The 26,362-nt window shown below is 43.0% G+C and overlaps 1 long non-coding RNA gene across 1 annotated transcript; it reads left to right on the forward strand.

Annotated features, from left to right (window-relative positions):
* Positions 1 to 7: 7 nt before the first annotated feature.
* LOC137096057 (uncharacterized) lies at positions 8 to 17,549 on the forward strand. The gene is made up of 3 exons (XR_010909202.1): positions 8 to 68; positions 3,048 to 3,139; positions 17,064 to 17,549. It is a non-coding gene; the product is annotated as an uncharacterized lncRNA (long non-coding RNA).
* Positions 17,550 to 26,362: the final 8,813 nt, after the last annotated feature.

Consider the following 26,362-nt stretch of genomic DNA (forward strand, 5'->3'; position numbering starts at 1 on the left):
AACTCCTCGGCTCCTTCCTCCTCCTCCTCCTCCTCCCCGCCTCCTCTGCCGGCGCTACTGTAATACAGGTAGTAGCAGAGCCGCCTCGGCGCAACTTTGTTTCCCAAAAAAGAAAAAAAAAGAAAGAAAGAAAACCTTCCAAAGTATGTGAGGGAGGCTGCTATTCCCGTCAAGACGGCCGCGGCGGTGCTGAGAGAGAAAGAGAGAGGGAGGGAGGGAGGCAAGCAAGCAAGCAAGCGCCGCCTCGCGCCAAAGCCCCAGAAGGAAGGAATGAGCAGCCTCGCGCCCGGGCCTCGCGGGCAGAGCAACCTGGAGGGAGGGAGAGGGGAGGGGAGGGGAGGAGGGAGAGGAAGAAGGAAAGGAGGCGGGCTTGGCCACCTCTGCTTGAGGAAGGTCCAGCCCCAGAAAGGAAAGGGAAGGTCCCCCCAGCAGGTGCAGCTCCCCCCTGGTCCGACCTGGTGTGGAGTTGGAGCAGGCATGGGGCCCACCCTCCAGGTGTTTGGGACTCCAACTCCCACCATTCCTAACAGCCTCAGGCCCCTTGGAAAAGAAAAGGGCCTTAGGCTGTTAGGAATGGTGGGAGTTGGAGTCCCAAACACCTGGAGGGTGGGCCCAACTTCGCCCATGCCTGAGTTGGAGGGCTGTTTCCTTGTGAACAACCTTACTGTTGCTTCTGCGTTCTGTGAAGTGATGGCATGTTAGTTATGTTGCATTGGGAGTTGCAGTTCGACAAGGTCTTGACCCATTTCTCCCCAAAAGAGCTAGAGCCTCCATGGTGTAGATCAGGGGGTCCTCAAACTTTTTAAACAGAGGGCCAGGTCACAGTCCCTCAAACTGTTGGGAGGGCCGGATTATAATTTGAAAAAAAAAACTTGCATGAATTCCTATGCACACTGCACATATCTTATTTGCAGTGCAAAAAATATCTTAAAACAATACAATAATTAAAATGAAAAACAATTTAAACAAATACAAACTTATTAGTATTTCAATAGAAAGCGTGGGTCTGCTTTTGGCTGATGAGATAGGATTGTTGTTGTTGTTGTGTGCTTTCAAGTCGTTGCAGACTTAGGTTGACCCTGAGCAAGGGCCGGATAAGTGACCTTGGAGGGCCTTATCCGAACCCCGGGCCTTAGTTTGAGGACCCCTGGTGTAGGTTGATCCTCTGGGTGTTTTGGATTTCAACTCACAATTCTGTTAGCAATTGTGGAAGGGTTTTTTTAATCATTACTTTACACCAACAATAGGTAAAGGTTTTTACCTGACATTAATTCCAGTCGTGTCCAACTCTGGGGGTTGGTGGTCATCACCATTTCTAAGTCAAAGAGCCAGTGTTCTCCGTAGACACCTCCAAGGTCATGTGGCCGGCATGACTGAATGGAGCGCCGTTACCTTCCCACTGAAGTGGTACCTATTGATCTCACATTTGCATGTTTTTGAACTGCTAGGTTGGCAGAAGCTGGGGCTAACAGCGGGAGCTCATGCTGCTCCCCAGATTCTAGCCTGCAACCTTTCAGTCATCAAATTTAGCAGCTCAGCGATTTAACCCACTGCACCACTGGGGCCTCCAATAACACCTACAATACACTCATACAAAAGAGCCCCCAGTGGCACACTGGGTTAAACACTTGTGCCAGAAGGACTGAAAACTGACAGATCGGAGGTTCAAATCCAGGGAGAGTGCAGATGAGCTCCTTCTGTCAGCTACAGCTCCCCATGCAGGGACATGAGAGAAGCCTCCCACAAGGATGGTAAAACATCAAAATATCCGGGTGTCCCCTTGGCAACGTCCTTGCAGACATCCAATTATTTTACACCAAAAGTGACTTGCAGTTTCTCAAGTCACTCCTGATTTTAAAAAAACCCTATACAAACATATACATATATAGACAACCCACCACCCACATTAGTTACCTATCATTCCTCCTCCAGTTCGCTCACCACCCCGACTTCCATTACTAATCACGCTTGTCAAATATGCTATGGCCAGCTTCCAATTTCTTCTTAAAACTTCATGACTTTGGTGTTTCAAATTGCTAGATATCTTCACCATTCACCTTTCCAGTCTTTGGCAATCGTTATGCATGCAGCCTCAAAGCTGAACTCGCAAAATTCTCTTTCCTGCTGCTCTAGACTGAATAACCCTAAAAGGCACATCCCTGGATTTTTAAAAACTTTGTTGTGAATCATTTTTTTGTTTTTGTTTCCGTAATCATTTTTTTCCAATAAACCTGCACCAATTTGTAATTTGCACATGTGGAATTCGCACATGTGGAAGAAGGTCCCTTTCTGTATTTTTCGCCTCCAACAGAATCCTGTGGGAGTTGAAGTCCAAAACACCTGGAGAGCAAAAGTGTAGGTGCACCCTTGGCATCAGGTTATTATTATTTCATATCAAAAACATTGCATAAATTAGTATAAAACTGATAAAAAAAAATAGAAGGTGTGCAGGTGGCTAAATATCTTTTGACCAAAAACGGGCAATAGCAACGACATTGTCTGTAGCCTCCAACAATTCCTCCTTGTCTGTTCTGCTCCACAGTCACACAAGGTATGGGATTCTTTTGGCAGCAGGTGAAGAAATACATTAATTATTGACCTGGGGAGGAGGGGAAAACAAGCCCAAGGAATAACACTTTTAGCTGCCATGGCTCAATGCTATGGAAATCTTGGAAGTTGTAGTTTTACAAGGTCTTTGGCCTTCTCTGCCAAAGAGTGCTGGTGCCTCATCAAATTGCCAATCTCAGGATTCCACAGCATGGAGCCGTGACTCTTAAAGTAGTGTCAAACTGCATGGATTCCAGGTGCATCTTTAGGTTTATCTGGCCAAAAGTGCTGAAGCCTTACCAAACTGCAGCTCCCAGAATTCCATTGTTTTGAGTTAAAGCGGTGTCAAGCTGCATTCATTTTGTGGTGTAGATGCACCCAAACATGTCACCTCCGCAACATCCCAGCCACCTTGGCCATCAGTTTGGAATTCAGAGTTTGGGAAATACTTCGATCTTCACCTCTACTTTTCTGTGCTCTTTTCCTATCTCCCTTCACAGATCTTGGAGTTGAACAGGATATTTTGGGACTACTACATCCCCAGTGGTGCAGCAAGTTAAACCACTGAGCTGCTGAACTTGCTGACTGAAAGGTCAGTGGTTCGAATCCAGGGAGCGGGATGAGCTCTTGCTGTTAGCCCCAGCTTTGAACCTAGTAATTAGAAAACATGCAAATGTGAGTAGATCAATAAGTACCACTCTGGTAGGAAGTTAACAGCTCTTTGTGCAGTCATGCTGGCCACATGACCTTGGAGGCATCTACAAACAACACTGGCTCTTCGGTTTAGAAATGGAGATGAGCACCAACCCCCAGAGTTGGACACGATTAGACTTAATGTCAAGGGGAAATCTTTACCTTTACCACACCTACAATGTCTTACACTCTCCCCAACCCGCACAGTGGTGTCATTAAGTCATGTTTTCTGCCACCTGCATGGACCACTTCTCATATTAGACCATACTAGAGTGTTGCATACAAAATACGTGCAACACTGTCTAAAAAAAATGTCAAAACCAGTGACTATAAAAAGCCAGCCACAACACAACGCAAACCTTGTGCATGCTTTCAGCCTATGCCGATGAAACCGTGCAATACGAAGCATCATAATACCAGTAATTGGGTAATAACGACAGCTCTGACCAAAGCACAAGTCCATTGTTGTTGTTCATTCGTTCAGTCGTCTCCGACTCTTCGTGACCTCATGGACCAGCCCACGCCAGAGCTCCCTGTCGGCCGTTACCACCCTCAGCTCTCTCAAGGTCAGTCCAGTCACTTCAAGGATGCCATCCATCCATCTTGCCCTTGGTCGGCCCCTCTTCCTTTTGCCTTCCACTTTCCCCAGCATAATTGTCTTCTCTAGGCTTTCCTGTCTCCTCATGATGTGGCCAAAGTACTTCAACTTTGTCTCTAGTATCTTTCCCTCCAGTGAGCAGTCGGGCTTTATTTCCTGGAGGATGGACTGGTTGGATCTTCTCGCAGTCCAAGGCACTCTCAGAACTTTCCTCCAGCACCACAGTTCAAAAGCATCGATCTTCCTTCGCTCAGCCTTCCCTAAGGTCCAGCTCTCACATCCGTAGGTGACTACAGGGAATACCATGGCTTTGACTAGGCGGATCTTTGTTGCCAGTCTGATGTCTCTACTCTTTACTATTTTATCGAGATTGGACATTGCTCTCCTCCCAAGAAGTAAGCGTCTTCTGATTTCCTGGCCACAGTCTGCATCTGCAGTAATCTTTGCACCTAGAAATACAAAGTCTGTCACGGCCTCCACGGTTTCTCCCTCTATTTCCCAGTTGTCAATCATTCTTGTTGCCATAATCTTGGTTTTTTTGACGTTTAGCTGCAACCCGGCTTTTGCGCTTTCTTCTTTCACCTTGATTAGAAGGTTCCTCAGCTCCTCCTCACTTTCGGCCATCAGAGTGGTGTCATCTGCATATCTGAGGTTGTTAATGTTTCTTCCAGCAATTTTCACCCCAGCTTTGCATTCATCCAGCCCCGCACATCGCATGATGTGTTCTGCATACAAGTTAAAAAGGTTGGGTGAGAGGATGCAGCCTTGCCGTACGCCTTTCCCAATCTTGAACCAGTCTGTTGTTCCGTGGTCAGTTCTGACTGTTGCTACTTGGTCCTTGTACAGATTCCTCAGGAGAGAGACAAGGTGGCTTGGGATGCCCATCCCACTAAGAACTTGCCACAATTTATTATGATCCACACAGTCAAAGGCTTTAGAATAGTCAATGAAGCAGAAGTAGATGTTTTTCTGAAACTCCCTGCTTTTCTCCATTATCCAGCGGATATTGGCAATTTGGTCTCTCGTTCCTCTACCTTTTCTAAACCCAGCCTGAACATCTGGCAACTCTCGCTCCATGTATTGCTGGAGTCTTCCTTGCAGGATCTTGAGCATTACCTTACTGGCATGAGAAATAAGGGCCACTGTACGGAAGTTGGAGCAGTCTTTTGCATTTCCCTTTTTTGGTATGGGGATATAAGTTGATTTTTTCCAGTCTGATGGCCATTCTTGTGTTTTCCATATTTGCTGGCAAATGGCATGCATCACCTTGACAGCATCATCTTTTAAGATTTTAAACAGTTCAGCTGGGATCCCGTCGTCTCCTGCTGCCTTGTTGTTAGCAATGCTTCTTAAGGCCCATTCCACCTCACTCCTCAGGATGTCTGGTTCTAATTCATTCACCACACCGTCAAAACTATCCTCAATATTATTATCCTTCCTATACAGATCTTCTGTATAGTCTCGCCACCTTCTCTTGATCTCTTCAGCTTCTGTTAGGTCCCTGCCATCTTTGTTTCTTATCATACCAATTTTTGTCTGAAATTTACCTCCAATGTTTCTAATTTTCTGGAAGAGGTCTCTTGTCCTTCCTATTCTGTTGTCTTCTTCCACTTCCATGCATTGCTTATTTAAAAATAGTTCCTTATCTCTTCTGGCTAACCTCTGGAATTGCGTATTTAACTGGGCATATCTCCCCTTATCCCTGTTTCCTTTTGCTTTCCTCCTTTCTTGGGCTACTTCCAGTGTCTCAGCAGACAACCATTTTGCCTTCTTGGTTTTCTTTTTCTTTGGAACGTACTTTGTTGCCGCCTCCTGAACAATGTCTCGGACTTCTGTCCATAGTTCTTCTGGGACTCTGTTTACTAAATCTAGTCCTTCAAATCTGTTCTTCACTTCCACTGTATATTCGCTAGGAATGTTAGTGAGATCATATCTAACTGGTCTGTGTATTTTCCCTGATCTCTTTAGTTTTATTCTAAATTGGGCAATAAGAAGTTCGTGATCTGAGCTACAGTCAGCCCCAGGTCTTGTTTTCACCGACTGGATGGATGTCCGCCACCTTTGGCTGCAAAGGATGTAGTCAATCTGATTTCGGTGTTGACCATCTGGCGAGGTCCATGTATAAAGCCGTCTTTTAGGTTGTTGGAAGAGAGTATTCGTTATACACAGCGAGTTTTCCTGGCAAAATTCTATCAGCCTGCGTCCCGCTTCATTTTGTTCTCCCAGACCATGCTTGCCTGTGATCCCAGTTGTCATTTGACTTCCCACCTTGGCATTCCAGTCTCCTGTAATGAAAATAATGTCTCTTTTTGGTGTATTATCCAGTAGGTCCTGCAGATCCTCATAGAACTGATCTACTTCTGCTTCTTCAGCAGCTGTGGTTGGGGCGTATATTTGGATCACTGTAATGTTGAAAGGCTTTCCTTGCACTCGAATTGAGATCATTCTGTCATTTTTTGGGTTGTATCCAAGCACCGCTTTAGCGAATTTCTTATTAATTATGAAGGCTACTCCATTTCTTCGATGTTCCTCTTGTCCGCAGTAGTAGATCTGGTGGTCATCTGATGTGAAGTGGCCCATTCCAGTCCATTTCAGTTCGCTGACCCCCAGAATGTCTATCTTTAGTCTTGACATCTCACCAATAACAACATCCAATTTGCCCTGGCTCATAGATCTTACATTCCAGGTTCCTATGGTGTGTTGATCTTTAGAGCATCGGATTCGTCGTTCGCCTCCAGTACCGTCGGCCGCTAGCCTTCCTTTCGGCTTTGAGCTAGCTGCGTCATCACATCTGGGGCTAGTTGAACTTATCCTCTGCTCCTCCCCAGTAGCATTTTGGCCATCTTCCGACCTGGGAGTCCCATCTTCCAATGGCATACCGACATATCTCTGGTTGTACTGGTCCATTTAGTTTTCTTGGCAAGGATACTGGAGTGGTTTGCCATTGCCTTCCCCAGGGATCACGCTTGGTCTGACCTCTCTGCCACAACCGTCCCGTCTTGGGTGTCCCTTCACGGTTTCGCTCATGACATCATTGAGGTGCTCAAGCTCCAGCGCCCCGACAAGGCGGTGATCCTTTGCTGGAGGATCCATTAGATGGTTCAAAAAGTCCATTAGATGGTTCAAAAAGTAAATCAGCGTAACCTTGTAGGTATATTGAGACAGTTCATGTGAGCTGGTGTAACAACATGTTTCTTGTGGTTATATCTAACTACAGTAATACGTTTGTAAACTATAAATTTCTGCACAAAATTTTGGTGTTATCCCTTCTGAGGGTTCACACCTGTCCTACAACCAGGCCAACCTCTCTGTGACTTTGCCAGACTCCTCTTAAAGCAGGAACGGTAGGATTGCTATGGCCCTGAAGTGCAGTCCCATAACCCATCACTATTGCTTCTCCAGCCTAGGGCTGCTGAGAGTTACAGTCTGACAATAGCTGGAGGACACCAGATTCCTGTCTCTATAGTTTAAACTACTCATTACTTAGTGAATGGGACAACAGAAAATGGCAAAAGTGAGTGTGCCTTGGGCTGGCCTCCACATTGCCTATATTCAGCTGTCCATGCTGCCTGAACGCAAAGTGAACATTAAATCTATGAACAAGTTCAGCAAGTTTAAGGGCCAATTTCCTGGTCCTGGAATTTACAGGGTCTGGAGAGGCTGCCAAAAATGTGGCAAAACAAAACCAGGCAGGATTGGAAGTCCAGTTCTGCTTTATGTGAAACATTTTTATTTGATATATGTGTGTGTGTGTGTGTGTGTGTATACTGCAAGGGTGTCTTGTATTTCACTGCTTTTTAATCTGTGGGTTCTTACCCAATGGGGTCATCTTTGCTCAATGTTTGGTTCGCAAAAGCTCTGACTACAGTAAAAAAGATTTCTGGAAGCCACTCACACAAATCTGTTAGGAACAATGTACAGTGGTTTACAGTGAAAAATGCTTCAGCTGTACTCCACAGAAAGTAAAATCAACCTCTTTCGCAAGCATCTTCAAATGCTGGAGATTTAATAAATGAAGAAGAAGAAGAACTTTATTTTTCTACCCCGCCTCCATCTCCCTGAAGGGACTCGGGGCAGCTTACATGGGGCCAAGCCCAGGCAACATACAATTAAAAGCAAAGCAATAACAAAATACAATTTAAAAAGCATAAAACAACATAACAATAATAGACAAGTATCAAGCAACAAAAACTAATTTAAAAAGGGGAGAGACCAATATATGAGCTGATTAAAGAATAATTGGTTCAATAAGGTGGATGAAAATGCATGATAGCATAGGGAATATCATGAAAATAGAGCAATTTAACAGGAACAGAATTCAGTTTGACTTACAAAATCTTAGTAGTAACATATTATAGGAATTTAGGTTGAATAATAATTAGGTCGCAATACAAGTCGTATGTTATAGGAGTTGTCAGTTGAAAACAATGAAACATCCACATCTTTAATTCCTTACAGAATGTGGATAAGGGGGCGCGCCAGCCTGATCTCCCTGGGGAAGGAGTTCCAGAGGCGAGGGGCCACCACCAAGAATGCCCTTTCCCTCGTTCCCACCTGAGACGGGTGGGAGCGAGAGAAGAGCATCCCCAGAAGATCTTAAGGATCATGTAGGCTCATAGGAGAGGAGGCAGTCGCGCAGATAGGCAGGTCCTGAACCGTTTAGAGCTTTATAGGTAACAACGTGCACCTTAAATTGGGGCTGGAAACTTATCGGCAGCCAGTGGAGCTGTTTAAACAGGGGGGTTGACTGTTCCCTGTAACTTGCTCCGGTTAACAATCTGGCCACCGATCTTTGCACCAGCTGTAGTTTCCGAACCGTCTTCAAGGGCAGCCCCACATAGAGTGCATTGTTGTTGTTCATTCGTTCAGTCATCTCCGACTCTTCGTGACCTCATAGACCAGCCTACGCCAGAGCTCCCTGTCGGCCGCCACCACCCCCAGCTCCTTCAAGGTCAGTCCAGTCACTTCAAGGATGCCATCCATCCATCTTGCCCTTGGTCGGCCCCTCTTCCTTTTGCCTTCCACTTTCCCCAGCATAATTGTCTTCTCTAGGCTTTCCTGTCTCCTCATGATGTGGCCAAAGTACTTCAACTTTGTCTCTAGTATCTTTCCCTCCAGTGAGCAGTCGGGCTTTATTTCCTGGAGGATGGACTGGTTGGATCTTCTCGCAGTCCAAGGCACTCTCAGCACTTTCCTCCAACACCACAGCTCAAAAGCATCGATCTTCCTTCGCTCAGCCTTCCCTAAGGTCCAGCTCTCACATCCGTAGGTTACTACAGGGAATACCATGGCTTTGACTAGGCGGATCTTTGTTGCCAGTCTGATGTCTCTACTCTTCACTATTTTATCGAGACTGGACATTGCTCTCCTCCCAAGAAGTAAGCGTCTTCTGATTTCCTGGCTACAATCTGCATCTGCAGTAATCTTTGCACCTAGAAATACAAAGTCTGTCACGGCCTCCACGGTTTCTCCCTCTATTTTCCAGTTGTCAATCATTCTTGTTGCCATAATCTTGGTTTTTTTGACGTTTAGCTGCAACCCGGCTTTTGCGCTTTCTTCTTTCACCTTGATTAGAAGGCTCCTCAGCTCCTCCTCGCTTTCGGCCATCAGAGTGGTGTCATCTGCATATCTGAGGTTGTTAATGTTTCTTCCAGCAATTTTCACCCCAGCTTTGCATTCATCCAGCCCCGCACATCGCATGATGTGTTCTGCATACAAGTTAAAAAGGTTGGGTGAGAGTATGCAGCCTTGCCGTACGCCTTTCCCAATCTTGAACCAGTCTGTTGTTCCGTGGTCAGTTCTGACTGTTGCTACTTGGTCCTTGTACAGATTCCTCAGGAGAGAGACAAGGTGGCTTGGTATGCCCATCCCACCAAGAACTTGCCACAATTTATTATGATCCACACAGTCAAAGGCTTTAGAATAGTCAATGAAGCAGAAGTAGATGTTTTTCTGAAACTCCCTGCCTTTCTCCATTATCCAGCGGATATTGGCAATCTGGTCTCTCGTTCCTCTGCCTTTTCTAAACCCAGCTTGAACATCTGGCAACTCTCGCTCCATGTATTGCTGGAGTCTTCCTTGCAGGATCTTGAGCATTACCTTACTGGCATGAGAAATAAGGGCCACTGTACGGAAGTTTGAGCAGTCTTTCGCATTTCCCTTTTTTGGTATGGGGATATAAGTTGATTTTTTCCAGTCTGATGGCCATTCTTGTGTTTTCCATATTTGCTGGCAAATGGCATGTATCACCTTGACACCATCATCTTTTAAGATTTTAAACAGTTCAGCTGGGATCCCATCATCTCCTGCTGCCTTGTTGTTAGCAATGCTTCTTAAGGCACATTCAACCTCACTCCTCAGGATGTCTGGTTCTAATTCATTCACCACACCGTCAAAGCTATCCTCGATATTGTTATCCTTCCTATACAGATCTTCTGTATAGTCTCGCCACCTTCTCTTGATCTCTTCAGCTTCTGTTAGGTCCCTGCCATCTTTGTTTCTTATCATACCAATTTTTGCCTGAAATTTACCTCCAATGTTTCTAATTTTCTGGAAGAGGTCTCTTGTCCTTCCTATTCTGTTGTCTTCTTCCACTTCCATGCATTGCTTATTTAAAAATAGTTCCTTATCTCTTCTGGCTAACCTCTGGAATTGCGCATTTAACTGGGCATATCTCCCCTTTTCACTGTTTCCTTTTGCTTTCCTCCTTTCTTGGGCTACTTCCAGTGTCTCAGCAGACAACCATTTTGCCTTCTTGGTTTTCTTTTTCTTTGGAATGTACTTTGTTGCCGCCTCCTGAACAATGTCGCGGACTTCTGTCCATAGTTCTTCTGGGACTCTGTTTACTAAATCTAGTCCTTCAAATCTGTTCTTCACTTCCACTGTATATTCGCTAGGAATGTTAGTGAGATCATATCTAACTGGTCTGTGTATTTTCCCTGATCTCTTTAGTTTTATTCTAAATTGGGCAATAAGAAGTTCGTGATCTGAGCTACAGTCAGCCCCAGGTCTTGTTTTCACCGACTGGATGGATGTCCGCCACCTTTGGCTGCAAAGGATGTAGTCAATCTGATTTCGGTGCTGACCATCTGGTGAGGTCCATGTATAAAGCCGTCTTTTAGGTTGTTGGAAGAGAGTATTCGTTATACACAGCGAGTTTTCCTGGCAGAATTCTATCAGCCTGCGTCCCGCTTCATTTTGTTCTCCCAGACCATGCTTGCCTGTGATCCCAGTTGTCATTTGACTTCCCACCTTGGCATTCCAGTCTCCTGTAATGAAAATAATGTCTCTTTTTGGTGTATTATCCAGTAGGTCCTCCAGATCCTCATAGAACTGATCTACTTCTGCTTCTTCAGCAGCTGTGGTTGGGGCGTATATTTGAATCACTGTGATGTTGAAAGGCTTTCCTTGCACTCGAATTGAGATCATTCTGTCATTTTTTGGGTTGTATCCAAGCACCGCTTTAGCGAATTTCTTATTGATTATGAAGGCTACTCCATTTCTTCGATGTTCCTCTTGTCCGCAGTAGTAGATCTGGTGGTCATCTGATGTGAAGTGGCCCATTCCAGTCCATTTCAGTTCGCTGACCCCCAGAATGTCTATCTTTAGTCTTGACATCTCACCAATAACAACATCCAATTTGCCCTGGCTCATAGATCTTACATTCCAGGTTCCTATGGTGTGTTGATCTTTAGAGCATCGGATTAGTCGTTCATCTCCAGTACCGTCGGCCGCTAGCCTTCCTTTCGGCTTTGAGCTAGCTGCGTCATCACATCTGGGGCTAGTTGAACTTATCCTCTGCTCCTCCCCAGTAGCATTTTGGCCATCTTCCGACCTGGGAGTCCCATCTTCCAATGGCATACCGACATATCTCTGGTTGTACTGGTCCATTTAGTTTTCTTGGCAAGGATACTGGAGTGGTTTGCCATTGCCTTCCCCAGGGATCACGCTTGGTCTGACCTCTCTGCCACAACCGTCCCGTCTTGGGTGGCCCTTCACGGTTTCGCTCATGACATCATTGAGGTGCTCAAGCTCCAGCGCCCCGACAAGGCGGTGATCCTTTGCTGGAGATAGAGTGCATTACAGTAGTCCAATCTTGCGGTAACTAAGGCGTGGACCACCATGATCAAATCAGACTTCTCGAGGTACGGTCACAGCTGGCGCACAAGTTTTAGCTGTTCAAAGGCCCTCCCAGCCACCACCACCACCTGAGCATCAAGCATCAACACTGAGTCCAGGAGGACCCCCAAACTGCGGACCTGTGTCTTCAGGGGGAGTGTAACCCCATCAAACACTGGTTGCCACCCTATACCCCGTTCAGCCGAACGACTGACCTGGAGGACCTCTGTCTTGTCTGGATTCAATTTCAACCTGTTAGTCGTCATCCAATCTAGCACAGTGGCCAGTCACTGGTCCAGGACCCGAGGGGCTTCCTTGGATTTTGGTGGAAAGAAGTAGTAGAGTTACGTGTCATCTGCATAAAGATGGCAACAAACTCCAAAACTCCGGATGACCTCACCCAGCGGTTTCATATAGATATTAAAAAGCATGGGCGAAAGGATGGAACCTTGCCGGACTCCACAGGTCAAAGGCCAGGGGTCCGAGCAGATATCCCCGAGCTTCACCAACTGGGTACAGCCCTCCAAAAAGGAATGGAGCCACTGCAAAGCAGTACCCCCAAGTCCTGTTCCAGAGAGCTGTCCCAGAAGGATACCATGATCGATGGTATCGAAAGCCCCTGAAATGTCCAAGAGAACCAACAAGGTCAAATTCCCCCTGTTAAGTTCTCTGTGGAGGTCACCCACCAAGGCGACCAAAGCCGTCTCAGTACCATGACCAGGCCTGAAACCCGACTGCAAAGGGTCCAGAAAATCGGTTTCATCCAGGAGTCCCTTGAGCTGAGAAGCAACCACTCCAGAACCTTGCCTAGAAAAGGGAGATTTGAAATTGGCCGATAGTTGTTCAATATAGATGAATCAAGAGACGCCATATTTTAAAGCAGTCTCACAACTGCCTGTTTAAGGCAAGATGGGTTTAGTCCTTGCTTCAATGAAGCATTTATTATCTTTGACAACCAGTCAGCCTGCCCTTCTCCGGCAAGTTTTATAAGCCACGATGGGCAAGAGTCTAGTGCGCATGTGGTTGCCGTCACTGCTCTGAGGATCCTGTTCACGTCATCAGGCTGCACCAGTTGAAATGAATCCAATAAGATCGAATTGACAGATGCTTTGGTTACCTCAACTGACACTATAGGAAAGTTGGCATCCAGGTTGGAGCATATCCGAGCTGAACTGAAGACTTTGGAGCTGCAGCATATGCTGGTTGCTGAGGCCATGCAACTTCAGCAACGAGAAAAAGACTCATGCAGAGGGAAACCTTCAATACTAGCCAATGAATTTTGTGAGGATGTATAGCTTTTGCTAGGTGCCTTTTCAGTCACTAACCTTGGAAGTATGGTGACTAGAGTGCTTTCATATAAAGTGGGAAATTAGTGTTGACATCTTACAGCTATTGGACTATTCAGAAAGGCTATTCATGGTCTTTAGTCCCATTGGGTAGGCTACCACCCAGAGCTCTGAATGCGGGTCACTTAAGCATAGCAGTAGGTGGCAAGATTGATCTCATGTGTTTATTGAGACCGTAATTTATTTGGTAACCATGGGAAACAGTGGGATGCCAGTCTACAGTATATGTCTTTAAAAATGTCAAAAAAAATAAGCTTGAAAAACCTGGGTCGTCTTATTTACAGGTCAAAGCAAAATCCATGATTTTGAACCTAAAACCTTCCTTTGACTTGTACATGAACTTATACACAAGTACATGTGGTAAGTTGGTCTGATCCCACCAATTTTCTAAAGTTTATATACACATATAATTGGACTCAAATGTTGCACAGAGCACATGTTTTCATTCTACAAACACCTGCCTATCAAACGAAAAAAACCATCTTTCAACACTAAGAGAACACACACACACACACTTTATTTAATTTGTTTATGCCAAGAGAGAGTATAAAGAAAAAATGTTGGTAAATATATATATAAGAAATATTGATCATAGCATTTTAATGTTCAAAGAGTTTCTTTCAATAACATCTCTCTGCCTAAAAGTGAATGCTGTTTTAATTCCTCCTAAGTGAAAATTTAATAATATTAAGTAAAGTTTTTCTGATGGGTGTTGTCCTCCATTGCTTGTTTATTGAGGAGTAAAGCTTATTGTATGTAGTGCATTGGATTGTAGCCATAATCAATCATCTTATCGCTGACACTCATAACAAAGGAATTTGATGTTTTCAAAATATGTTTGAATTATGAAGTAATAAGACAGGTGACTCTTGAATAAATAAGGAGGAGGGAGGATGATTCATAGGTAGTTTTTACCACTGGAAAAGGGAGTGTTGTTTTATTGTACAGAACAGAGGACTCACAGTGAATTCCTAGCAACTTGTCACCTTATATAATTCTGGCTAGATTACGACAGTATGAATGGAAGGGTCTGAATAGGCAACCTAGAATCACTGAATTGCAGCTGCCATTTCTGATTTACATGTTTTCCATCAAATTATAAAGAGCCTGATGCCTTTGTTCTCCAGGCCAGGATTTTTGTATTTGTTTCCAAATTTGTTGTGTTCAATGACACTGTAAATTACATATGCTGTAGTCTGTTCAGACACTATTGCTGCATATAGATTAGGCTAAAGATGGGTAAATTGTGGGAAAGTTACTGTTTAGACTATATCTGCCAGAATTAACCAGTGTAGCCAGCTTGGTTACAAATTCTGAAGGTGGGGATTTTTGGCCTTCTCAATGTTTGTGCATGGCAGAGGATTGGACTGGGTGGCCCTTGTGGTCTCTTCCAACTCTGATACATTTGTGATGTCAGCTCTCCAAAGTTGCAGACAGCATGGCAGATTCCAAGGGAGGAGAAATCTGAAAGTGTTTTGCCCTCCCTCTCCCAGTAGATGCTACTTCTGTGACAAGTAAAAACTCGGAGACCTCTGATTCCTTGACAGAAGGGTGGATTATGCTGTCCTTCAAATACCAGGACTGCAGCTTCCATCTTCCCTCACTCTTTGCTGTGGCTATAGTTGCCAGGACTTGTAGCAACCATATTCCATGTTATTTTTGTTCTAGGTAGCATGGTCTATTTTTCTCGCACCGCCATGACAACCATACTCCTAAACATTTAGTAGGATTTTAGTCATAATTTGGTAGTAACACCACCAGACTACATGCAGATAATATAATTGGTGATTAAGCAGTCACTAATTGTATACTTCTTGTATTTCTTGCCATCAAGTACAGTAACTTAAGTTTTCTGAAGAAATTCCTGATTACTGTAAATCCTTTTGAGTTTGGATGTCACTTCTAACACATTAACGTCTTGCAACCCATCCACACTGCAGAATTAGAGCCGTCTATCACCACTCTAACTGTCTTGTCTCTATCCTGTGGAATCCAAAGATTTGTAGTTTGTTATGGTACCAGAGCTCTCTGCCAGAAAAGGTAAATATCTCAAAAAAAAACCCCTCAAAATTCTAGGATTCCATAGCATTGAGTCATGGCAGTTAAAGCGGTGTTAAACTGCTATAATTCTGTAATGTAGCCTTATATTTTATAACTATTAATTTTATAACTACTTCTTCAACAGGAAACATTGAAATATTTTATCCAATATTTTATCTTTTGACTTCATGTGTACGTGGTGGTGGTGGGGAGGAAGGGATTTAAAATACCAAAGCTAGTATTGCTCAGTTCACATGATATGGTAAACTGGGGATCAGTGGGAACCCTGATTTTATCATTTATGAGCAGTGTTCTCACAAAAAAAGCCCCAGAGCTTTGCATGAGATCTCAACAATGGGCCAGCTCCTTCTCAACAGTTTGTTTCTCCCCCAACAAACTGCAGAAAGAAATCTAAAACAAACATTAAGTTCCTTCTGTGGATTGTTGGGGGAGAAACAAAGGTTTAGGAATTCATTGCTCCAGTAATCCTGTTTGGCAATTCTTTTCAGGTAGCAGATGTGGAGAGGGAGAGCATGGTGACAGCCCCATATCTTTTCTGTCTTGAGTTCCTGGGTAGTCTTGGGGGCAAAACTGGGTGTTCTAGAGAAGCCTACTCCTTTGCTGGCATTAAGTAAAGTTCAACTGGTCTGGAGTGAGAAACCATCTTAGCTTTTTGCCTCGAGCAGCAAAATGTTTTGGCAGGCCCTGACACAGGCACGACGTAACAGCCAAATTATATATATGATACAGGATAACTTCTATGGTATAAATAGCACTAACACAAAGGAAGGAGAAAGGAAAGAGTTAAGATTCAAGTGGTAGAAGGGGAGAGAAGGTTACCCCCCTTCTTCCATTCCCTGGTAATTTTTCTAATTAAAAATCCCATCTCTGTCTCTGAAGCTGTAGTTTTGACCTATGAGGAGGCAAAACACAATTCTAACCTTCATCTTTTATCCATGAAGGACCATCAAGGAAGGTACTCATGGCAAAATGAAGAGACTCTGATGCATTATTCTCAATTATAAAGGGATAGTATGCTGGCTATAGTGTTTGTTGTACTGGACTATTCTTAGCTTTGGACTAATTTATCAATGCTGGGAGGCCCTTGGTAATATTTACTTAAGGGAGGGGCATCTGAGCCGTGTATTGTTCAAGGATTTTTTCATTATGGTAATTCTACTACCATTTTTTGTAACCACAACTCCCAGAGAGAATAATTTTGTTTTCTGTTTTATGGGAAGGTGTGTATGTACCAAGCCCATAGCTGCTTAATACAAATCCCATAGTTGCAGAGATCTTGTTGAACACAATGCAATAGTACATCAGCTCTCCCCAAAGATTTTTCAGGTGTCTACTGTAGTTGGCTGAAGTATTATTAGGGGTGTAGATTACAATGTCTTGAAGGCCACTGGTTGGGAAAGGCTACACTATGCTTTACAGTATGTCTGTGGTTAGCCTGTTGCAAAATCTAGCATGATTGTTCAGCTTTAATCATATTCTGAATTAATTGAATACTTTTGTTTGTTTTTTAAAAGAAAAACAGCATCCATGATACCTAATGTTCCACATAATGAGACATGAATGCTGCATAAGGACCAGCAGCAAGCTAGACGAGCTTAGGTTATGTGTAATGCTTTTGTCTCCGTAGAAACTGTGTAGTACCTGAAAGACCTGCAGATAAGAATGCATAATACTTCTGTTTGCTCTTCTCTTTGTTACAGAAAATGGAAAGAGACTGCATATTTCCTCAACCACTTTGTGAAGTGGAAGGCTAGTTCTTCTACGTTTGCTGATCCTTTGGTTTCTGGCAATATGAGAATGTTGTTCTATAACACACAAGCAACCATTTTGCATGCTGCTGAACCATACTGCCCAACTTTCCCAATTTAGCAGACAGTCCTGCTTAATCCTCTGTTGTTCCACTTCTTTCTTTAGTAACTAAAAAAAAATATTCAAGTTTCTGTATCCTCCTTCCAATTTCCCGCTTTGTCCTTGGCTTACATCAGTAGCTGCAAACTGAGATAAAAGTACAAAAGCAGTTTGAATTCAATTAACTCCACTGGGGATTGAAGAGGAGGACAATGTGCAGGATCTTGCCCTTCTAAATAGGATCAGGCAAAAGGAAGCTGCTGCAGCTCTGATGTGTGTGTTCTTCGCTTTTACCATCTTGAGCACATTTTCATGTGTCTCAATTTTTATATATGAAATGTTTGAGGGCATGGTCACCAATGATAGTAATTAATTTTAAATAGTTAGTTATAATATTATCAGATGCCTACTCCAGAGCTGAGTGTGGGAAGTGTGTTATGTTCCATTTACATGAAGCAAACGTCTTTATTTCCACCAGTGAAATATATTTTGCCCTGTCTTGTGATTTAGGCTTCATTATAATTAAGTGAGGTGGTAAAACAGTGTGGAAACCCATGTGACTGAGAGGCAATGTTTCCTGGAAATTTCTGAGAGTGCAGTTCTTCAGCAATCCTGAGTAGTCTTCTGTTGCCTCACTTTTTTCAGCTGCTTTCAATAGGTCCCAGCTTATTTTCCTCTTCCTAGTATAAACTGAGTTCAAAGTGCAAAAGTAACTTCATTCAGCAGCAGAAAAAGATGGGGGGGGGGGGGGAACCTTGCTTTTCCCAATAAGCAAAGGGAAAAGCTAATTGTTGCAGAGCATGTCTACAGCAGAGCTTCTTAACCTTTTTTTTTTTGACTTGCTATCCCTTTTTACCTGAGAATATTTTACTCAACCTCAGTTATACAAAGGACAGAGGGAGAGGGGGAAGGTAGTGAGATACAGTGTTCCTTTGCTATTTCGCAGTTCGCCCTTAGCGGACTCGCTGTTTCACGAGTTTTTGAAAATATTAATAAAAAATATAAAATATTTACATCCTGTGGAGGCCAGGGACCCTGGAAGTGCGGCGGCCTGAGGTGCAGCAGGGAAGGCCTGCCTCCCTGGCCTCCTCCTGTCTGTGTGGCCCCGGAGGCTCTGCAGGGATGGGCTGGGGGCAGGTAAGGAAGCGTGGGAAAGAAAATAAGATATAAAATAATGTATAAATATTACAATTAATATGGCATCCCTATTTTGTGGATTTTTACTTATTGGAGGTGGTCCTGGAACAGAACCCCCACAATAAGTGAGGGAACACTGTATATGTGTGCTTGCATGAGAGAAAGGCAAATATGTGCGGACAGAAGAGAAGGAAAGACAGTGAGACACGCTTGTGCACATGGGGAGAGGGAGGCAGGCAGGGAGACGCATGTATGCACTGGACAAATGGAAAGGTAATAACACAAATTGGGGTCCCAAACCATATTTTAAGAAGCTCTGGTTTACATGACCAAAATAACCCAGCTTTAATGGACTTTATTCAGTCCCAGAACTCCTCTGGATTTACCATTAGGTGTCTTTCAGAAAAGCTCATTGGTCCAACTTGAGTTGATTTAGATAGTGAGAAGATCTCAGTGGTACTGGGAATGGGATTGAAGAGTGAGACCCCCAAAATGCCGTTCTAGCTCATACTGCATTTGAGAAAGTGGCAATAAAAATGCCTGGATAAAAATGTTTAACACAAAGCATAGACTGTTGCTTTTCAAATGTTACATTATTTCTTACTATGATCACTTGTTATTTGTTAATGTTACTGAAGTCCAGCAAGATAACTTTGATTTGCTGTTACTGCTACTCATATTACTATTGCACAATTAACAAAGACAGATAATTAAAACAACAACAATCAGGAACTACAGTTAAATGCTCTCTACTTCACCTAAGTAGCCAATCAAGATATGGCACTTTACACTTGTAATTTTTTTCAACGGCATCCATTTCCAGCTATATCCTTTCAGTTAGCTTCCACCTGAGGCTTTTTACCCAAGCCTAATTCAAGCATAAAAGGAGCGAGCAACGTAGTTTTAATTCAGGAACCCCTATGGACAATATATAAATACCACAAACAATTTCCCCAGCTTTTATTATGTGGCTATGTGGAAAGCTGACCTGTTAATTTCTAGATACTAGGTAAGTGTTTAAATCTAGCTTATTATATATATATATATATATATATATATATATATATATATATATATTTTACACATTTTGTACATCACTCTCAGAGTTCTAGTGGGAAGAAAAGCAATTAACTAATGCTGTAAAAAAAGATTACAAAAATGAAAAGGAGAGGAATTTTGAAAAGGATATATGAGGAATTAATAAGGTAAAAACAATGTAACATAGAAGCAGTGTGGCTTCCCTGTCAGAGTAACAGAAGCAAGTTGTATGGAACAATAGAGAACATCTATTATCCTGTCGATTCAGACAGACATCACTGTATGGTTGAAGTCTTTCCCCATATGTCAAGTTAAACCAAATCCAGGTCTCTTGTTCTGGGGCTCTGTCATGGGGATTATAATTTTATGTGATAGGTTTGCTGTGTTGTAGAGAACTGTGATAGAAATGACCTACATTTTAAATGTTTGATCAGAGAAGTTCCATATTTCTAAAGCTTACTCCCCTGGTCCCATGGTGACTTAACTGTTTTATTCTCTAGCTCAGCATGGGTCAAGTTATACTGGAAGCCTTCAATCTCTCTCTCACACACACATACGCACACACATTACACCTTTTTGTGAGGGGAAACTAACTCAAGTTTCATTGACATTGTGTGTGATCTAGAAGATGTTATGTTTTCACCCAATCCAGATAGCTCTTTAGAGGTGTGAAATATCCCAGTGTTGTTCCCAGTCAGTCTCATTTTTCAACATTTAGGGGCAGTTCAAATTTTTATAGTTATGTGAAGATCAGGGATTTATAATGAATTGTCTCCTAATTGGCTAGTCTTACATTCTTTCCCCTGTTCTACTAATCCTGCTCAGATAAATTGTCAACTGTTTTACCAGATCAGGTTTGATTACCTTGATTATAGTTCACTTTTCTGCTATCAGAGGATGACCTGGTTTAGTATGTGTTTTGAAAGTGTGACTCCTGAAGAATTCTGCACAGTGAAACAAGTTTATCTTGCACCACCCATTTTCTGATTTCTGATTTTATCATTTTTTAGAAACCCTTTAAAGTTTGTATCTTATTTAATTATATTAATTGTATAAGATACTAGGAACAGAATTATAGACGACGAATTGGATCACGATTCTAGTTACGAGACGTTGTTGTGTTGTTATTGATGTGCCATTACTGTATATTGTGCTTTCATGGTTTTTGAATCGTTTATTGCTATTTTGTTATGACTGTTTTTGCTATGTTGTGAACCGCGTTGAGTCGCCTACGGGCTGAGAAACTGCGGTATACAAGCAAAGTAAATAAATAAATAAATAATACTTTTATTTTGTTTCTTTTTTTAAAAAAAATCAAGCCTCAAGAGACTCAAAGGACATGTAGAGCAGTGTTTTGTTTTCAAAAATAAATGTTGGTCCTCAGGGAAGGCTATCAGGCTGGGAGCAGATCAGAAAGTTAAAGAGAAAATCTGACTGCAAGATATTTCTTACAAGTAGAAAACAAGATTTGGACACCTCTGTTTCTCCGAAGTATTACCTTGTAGTCCTGCTGCTGCTGTAGAGTGGCTTCTTCACAGAAGGCATTGATGAATGGCTGTTTAGGAAAACCTGGCATTTCTTCATTATGCTCACTTTGCTGGGCAGCAGATAAGAAAAGCACTGCCAATTTGCAAACTGTTCATCTGTCTTGGCCTTGAGAGGATTTCATTATTAATCCATGGGTTTAGGGAAACCATCTGGTTAGGAAAACTATACCTAGGCCATTTATGTATGTGCCTTTGAGTTGCCAGTTGATGATCCCATGAATTTTATAGGATTTTCTTAGGCAAGGAGTACTCCGAAGTTGTTTTGCTAATTCCTTTCTTTGAAGTAGAGTCTACAGCACCCAGTATTCATTGGCAGCCTCCCATCCAATTACTAAGTAGAGCTGTCCCTGCTTAGTTTCCAAGATCAAACAGAATCCAGTACTTGGATGGGAGACCACTAATGAATACCAGGTATTGTAGGTGTCATGAGCCTTGACCCCATTTACAAGCAGGGAGTTAACAGTCTGAGTACAAGCCAAATAGTCCACCCGAGAGGCGACAACAGCAAGATAACACAACAGAGAAGCTGATAGTCCAGAGGTCCTCAGACCTTTTAAGCAGAGGACCAGTTCATTTTCCCTCAGACTGTTGGGTTCGGCCTATAGTTTGAAAAACAAAACAAACAAACAAAAGAATTCCTTTGCACATTTCACATATCTTATTTCTATCACAAAAACATAAAAGAACAATACAATAATTAAAATGAAGAACAATTTTAACCAACATAAACTTGCCAGTATTTCAATGGGAAATGTGGGTTTGCATTTGGCTGCTGATATAGTTAAGTTAATTAGGATTGTTGTTGTTGTGTGCCTTCAAGTCATTTCAGACTGACCCTAAGCCTAAAGTTTAAGTTGGGGGCTGGGTAAATGATCTTGAAGGTCTGTATCCAGCCCATGGGCCTTGGTTTGGGAACCCCTGCGATACTCAATTGCAAGGTCGAGAGCCAAATCCAAGGGAATCTAGAATCCAAGATCAACCCAAAATCTGAAAGCTAGAGTCCAAGGGTTAGTCCAGAGATCACAAATCCAAGATAGGCAGTCTGAGGCCACAACTCCAAACACTGATGTTGCTCCCAGCAACAAGGTGCCACACTTCAGCTCCTTATGTGCTAATTTCTCAGGTGTTACCTACTGCTAGTTCATTTCTCAGTTAATGTATAGGACCTATGAAGTTGAGCCTTCTCTCTTTGTAGGTCCATAAAAGCTGGAACACTTAACCCTTTATCTGCCTGCTCAGAGGAGCTTGCTTGCACTTTCTCTGCAGGCTGAGAACCTTCATAGGCTCTTCTTCTAAGCTTGGCTGCAGGAGCAGCTGGACTTCAGCTCCAATGTTGGCCCTTCAACCAGTATCTCCTCACCCTCACTGTCTGAGCTATCAGTGACACCAGACCAGGTTCTCAACCTCTGGTCTCCAGGTGTTTTGGACTTCAGTTTTCAGATATCCTGGCCAGTTTACCAGCTGTTAGGAATTGTGGGAGTTGAAGTCCAAAACACCTAAAGGTTGAGAACCACTGCTGTAAGTTATATTTCAGAGGAAAGAACTGGCAAAGCCATCTCTGATTACCCCTTGTGTAAGCAAACCTTATGAAATTTATGGGGTCAGCAGATGACTTGTGGTGACCCCACATATACACACTCCTGGTGCATTCCTCAGTTCTCTTCACCCTAAGTCCATAGCAGCCATGCAACTTGGCAAATATGCTTACTCTCTGGAATGTGGGTCAGGCAGTCACCTGTTCTAGGGGCATGACTCATGTGGAATGTAAGTGACACAAGGCTGGGTTGGTCATTATAAGAAACCCAGGAGAGTGTTTGTTCTACATCACCTTTGTAATCTTTAGCACCTTGTACACCTGCAGTAGATGCCTATCGTTCAGCAATTAGATTGGTAGCAAATGGGACGGGAAGAAATTCTTTATGTCTATCACCTTCACAGGCTGGAAGAGAGCCAGCTTTTTCCACCTTTGGTATTGGGCCACACTTGCAATAACGTTGGGGTGGAGTGAGGGTAAAGAAGAAACGGATTTGATGTTTGGTGTGGTTCAAAGTATTGACTCAACTTTTTATATAAACTTTTTATTAAGGAACATTTGAGGTGGTGGGAGGGACTTGGAAAGTGAGCACATTAGAGCTTTCTTGGGACCTTCCTCAATGCACAATTATAGCACAACTACAACTCACAAGATTCTATAGAATGGAACCACAGTGATTTATGTGAGAACCATAGTTCTATATTTGTGTGAAAGGATATCCCATTCAGACACACATGCTCATATATCTAGAACATTTATCATTCTTACTGTGTGTTTTCCTTTTATTCATCACTGTTGTTAGTAAAATTCAGAAAGAGATGATAGAGATGAATTGTCATTCATATTTGATGTGAAATTAATCAATTTATCATATCTTTTGTTAACCTCTCATGGTGTCTATTTCCTCCTAGTAGGTTTGTCCTACTATACATTCAATTACAAATGTAATTTTTTTTTAAAAAAAATGACGTTTGGAAAGAACAGGATAGTGCACATAGAGTATTGCAATTTTTTTAAAGATCGCAAAATGTTGTAACCTACTAATCTAGCTAGGACTGACCCAAGGCTTTATGCTCCCTGTCAGTGTTCAGAAGTGATTTGGGCTGTCAGTTAAATCTACTACAGGAAAATATAGTTCTTACAATAGTGACCAGGGGGCTAGTTTAGATATCCACAGGAGTGGCTGCTCCCAGGAGCTGCTGTCTGAATGATTGCCCTAATATTATGACCAACTCTACATGCACTTTTTTCTTTGTTTAAATTTTAGAAATCATTGGATAAAGATTTTCACAATACAAAGGTCAGCATTACTGTTCGATGAAGCTGCTGATGAAGATACAACAGCAATTTTTAAAAAAGCGGTGCATGCATTTATGCAGGGATATTGGCAATTTGGTCTCTTGTTCCTCTGCCTTTTCTAAACCCAGCTTGAACATCTGGCAACTCTTGCTCCATGTATTGCTGGAGTCTTCCTTGCAGGATCTTGAGCATTACCTTACTGGCATGAGAAATAAGGGCAACTGTACGGAAGTTTGAGCAGTCTTTCGCATTTCCCTTTTTTGGTATGGGGATATAAGTTGATTTTTTCCAGTCTGATGGCCATTCTTGTGTTTTCCATATTTGTTGGCAAATGGTATGCATCACCTCGACAGCATCATATTTTAAGATTTTAAACAGTTCAGCTGGGATCCCATCATCTCCTGCTGCCTTGTTGTTAGCAATGCTTCTTAAGGCCCATTCAACCTCACTCCTCAGGATGTCTGGTTCTAATTCATTCACCACACCGTCAAAGCTATCCTCGATATTGTTATCCTTCCTATACAGATCTTCTGTATAGTCTCGCCACCTTCTCTTGATCTCTTCAGCTTCTGTTAGGTCCCTGCCATCTTTGTTTCTTATCATACCAATTTTTGCCTGAAATTTACCTCCAATGTTTCTAATTTTCTGGAAGAGGTCTCTTGTCCTTCCTATTCTGTTGTCTTCTTCCACTTCCATGCATTGCTTATTTAAAAATAGTTCCTTATCTCTTCTGGCTAACCTCTGGAATTGCGCATTTAACTGGGCATATCTCCCCTTTTCACTGTTTCCTTTTGCTTTCCTCCTTTCTTGGGCTACTTCCAGTGTCTCAGCAGACAACCATTTTGCCTTCTTGGTTTTCTTTTTCTTTGGAACGTACTTTGTTGCCGCCTCCTGAACAATGTCGCGGACTTCTGTCCATAGTTCTTCTGGGACTCTGTTTACTAAATCTAGTCCTTCAAATCTGTTCTTCACTTCCACTGTATATTCGCTAGGAATGTTAGTGAGATCATATCTAACTGGTCTGTGTATTTTCCCTGATCTCTTTAGTTTTATTCTAAATTGGGCAATAAGAAGTTCGTGATCTGAGCTACAGTCAGCCCCAGGTCTTGTTTTCACCGACTGGATGGATGTCCGCCACCTTTGGCTGCAAAGGATGTAGTCAGTCTGATTTCGGTGTTGACCATCTGGTGAGGTCCATGTATAAAGCCGTCTTTTAGGTTGTTGGAAGAGAGTATTCGTTATACACAGCGAGTTTTCCTGGCAGAATTCTATCAGCCTGCGTCCCGCTTCATTTTGTTCTCCCAGACCATGCTTGCCTGTGATCCCAGTTGTCATTTGACTTCCCACCTTGGCATTCCAGTCTCCTGTAATGAAAATAATGTCTCTTTTTGGTGTATTATCCAGTAGGTCCTGCAGATCCTCATAGAACTGATCTACTTCTGCTTCTTCAGCAGCTGTGGTTGGGGCGTATATTTGGATCACTGTGATGTTGAAAGGCTTTCCTTGCACTCGAATTGAGATCATTCTGTCATTTTTTGGGTTGTATCCAAGCACCGCTTTAGCGAATTTCTTATTAATTATGAAGGCTACTCCATTTCTTCGATGTTCCTCTTGTCCGCAGTAGTAGATCTGGTGGTCATCTGATGTGAAGTGGCCCATTCCAGTCCATTTCAGTTCGCTGACCCCCAGAATGTCTATCTTTAGTCTTGACATCTCACCAATAACAACATCCAATTTGCCCTGGCTCATAGATCTTACATTCCAGGTTCCTATGGTGTGTTGATCTTTAGAGCATCGGATTCGTCGTTCGCCTCCAGTACCGTCGGCCGCTAGCCTTCCTTTCGGCTTTGAGCTAGCTGCGTCATCACATCTGGGGCTAGTTGAACTTATCCTCTGCTCCTCCCCAGTAGCATTTTGGCCATCTTCCGACCTGGGAGTCCCATCTTCCAATGGCATACCGACATATCTCTGGTTGTACTGGTCCATTTAGTTTTCTTGGCAAGGATACTGGAGTGGTTTGCCATTGCCTTCCCCAGGGGTGCCATCTTGGCCAGGGTGCCAGGGGTCCCATCTTGGGTGGCCCTTCACGGTTTCGCTCATGACATCATTGAGGTGCTCAAGCTCCAGCGCCCCGACAAGGCGGTGATCCTTTGCTGGAGACTCTTAGCTATACACGCCTAATAGATGGGGCACAATAGATAATGGCCCATATTCCACATTGCCCACTTTATTAGGCGTGTATAACTCTTAGCTATACACGCCTAATAAAGTGGGCAATGTGGAATATGGGCCATTATCTATTGTGCCCCATCTGTTTAAAAAATAAAGTTGTCTTATATTTGTTTATAAAGAATAGAGACATGGAACCAGATATTACATAAGAGTGAAAAAACATTTTCATCAAGGAACTCTGTTGAATTATTTCTGTTTCCATTTGTTGTAGTGCGCCCCCCCCCCCCCCCCGCGCCAGCAAGTTCCATGTAGAGAGTGGAGTTCTGTCATGGAGAAGCTGCAGTGTTAATGGGAAAAAGCTAAGAAATATATGGGTTGTTGTAGGTTTTTTCGGGCTATATGGCCATGGTCTAGAGGCATTCTC

This window comes from Anolis sagrei, chromosome 2 (genome assembly GCF_037176765.1).
Source record: "Anolis sagrei isolate rAnoSag1 chromosome 2, rAnoSag1.mat, whole genome shotgun sequence".
NCBI classification, from domain to species: Eukaryota; Metazoa; Chordata; class Lepidosauria; order Squamata; family Dactyloidae; genus Anolis; species Anolis sagrei.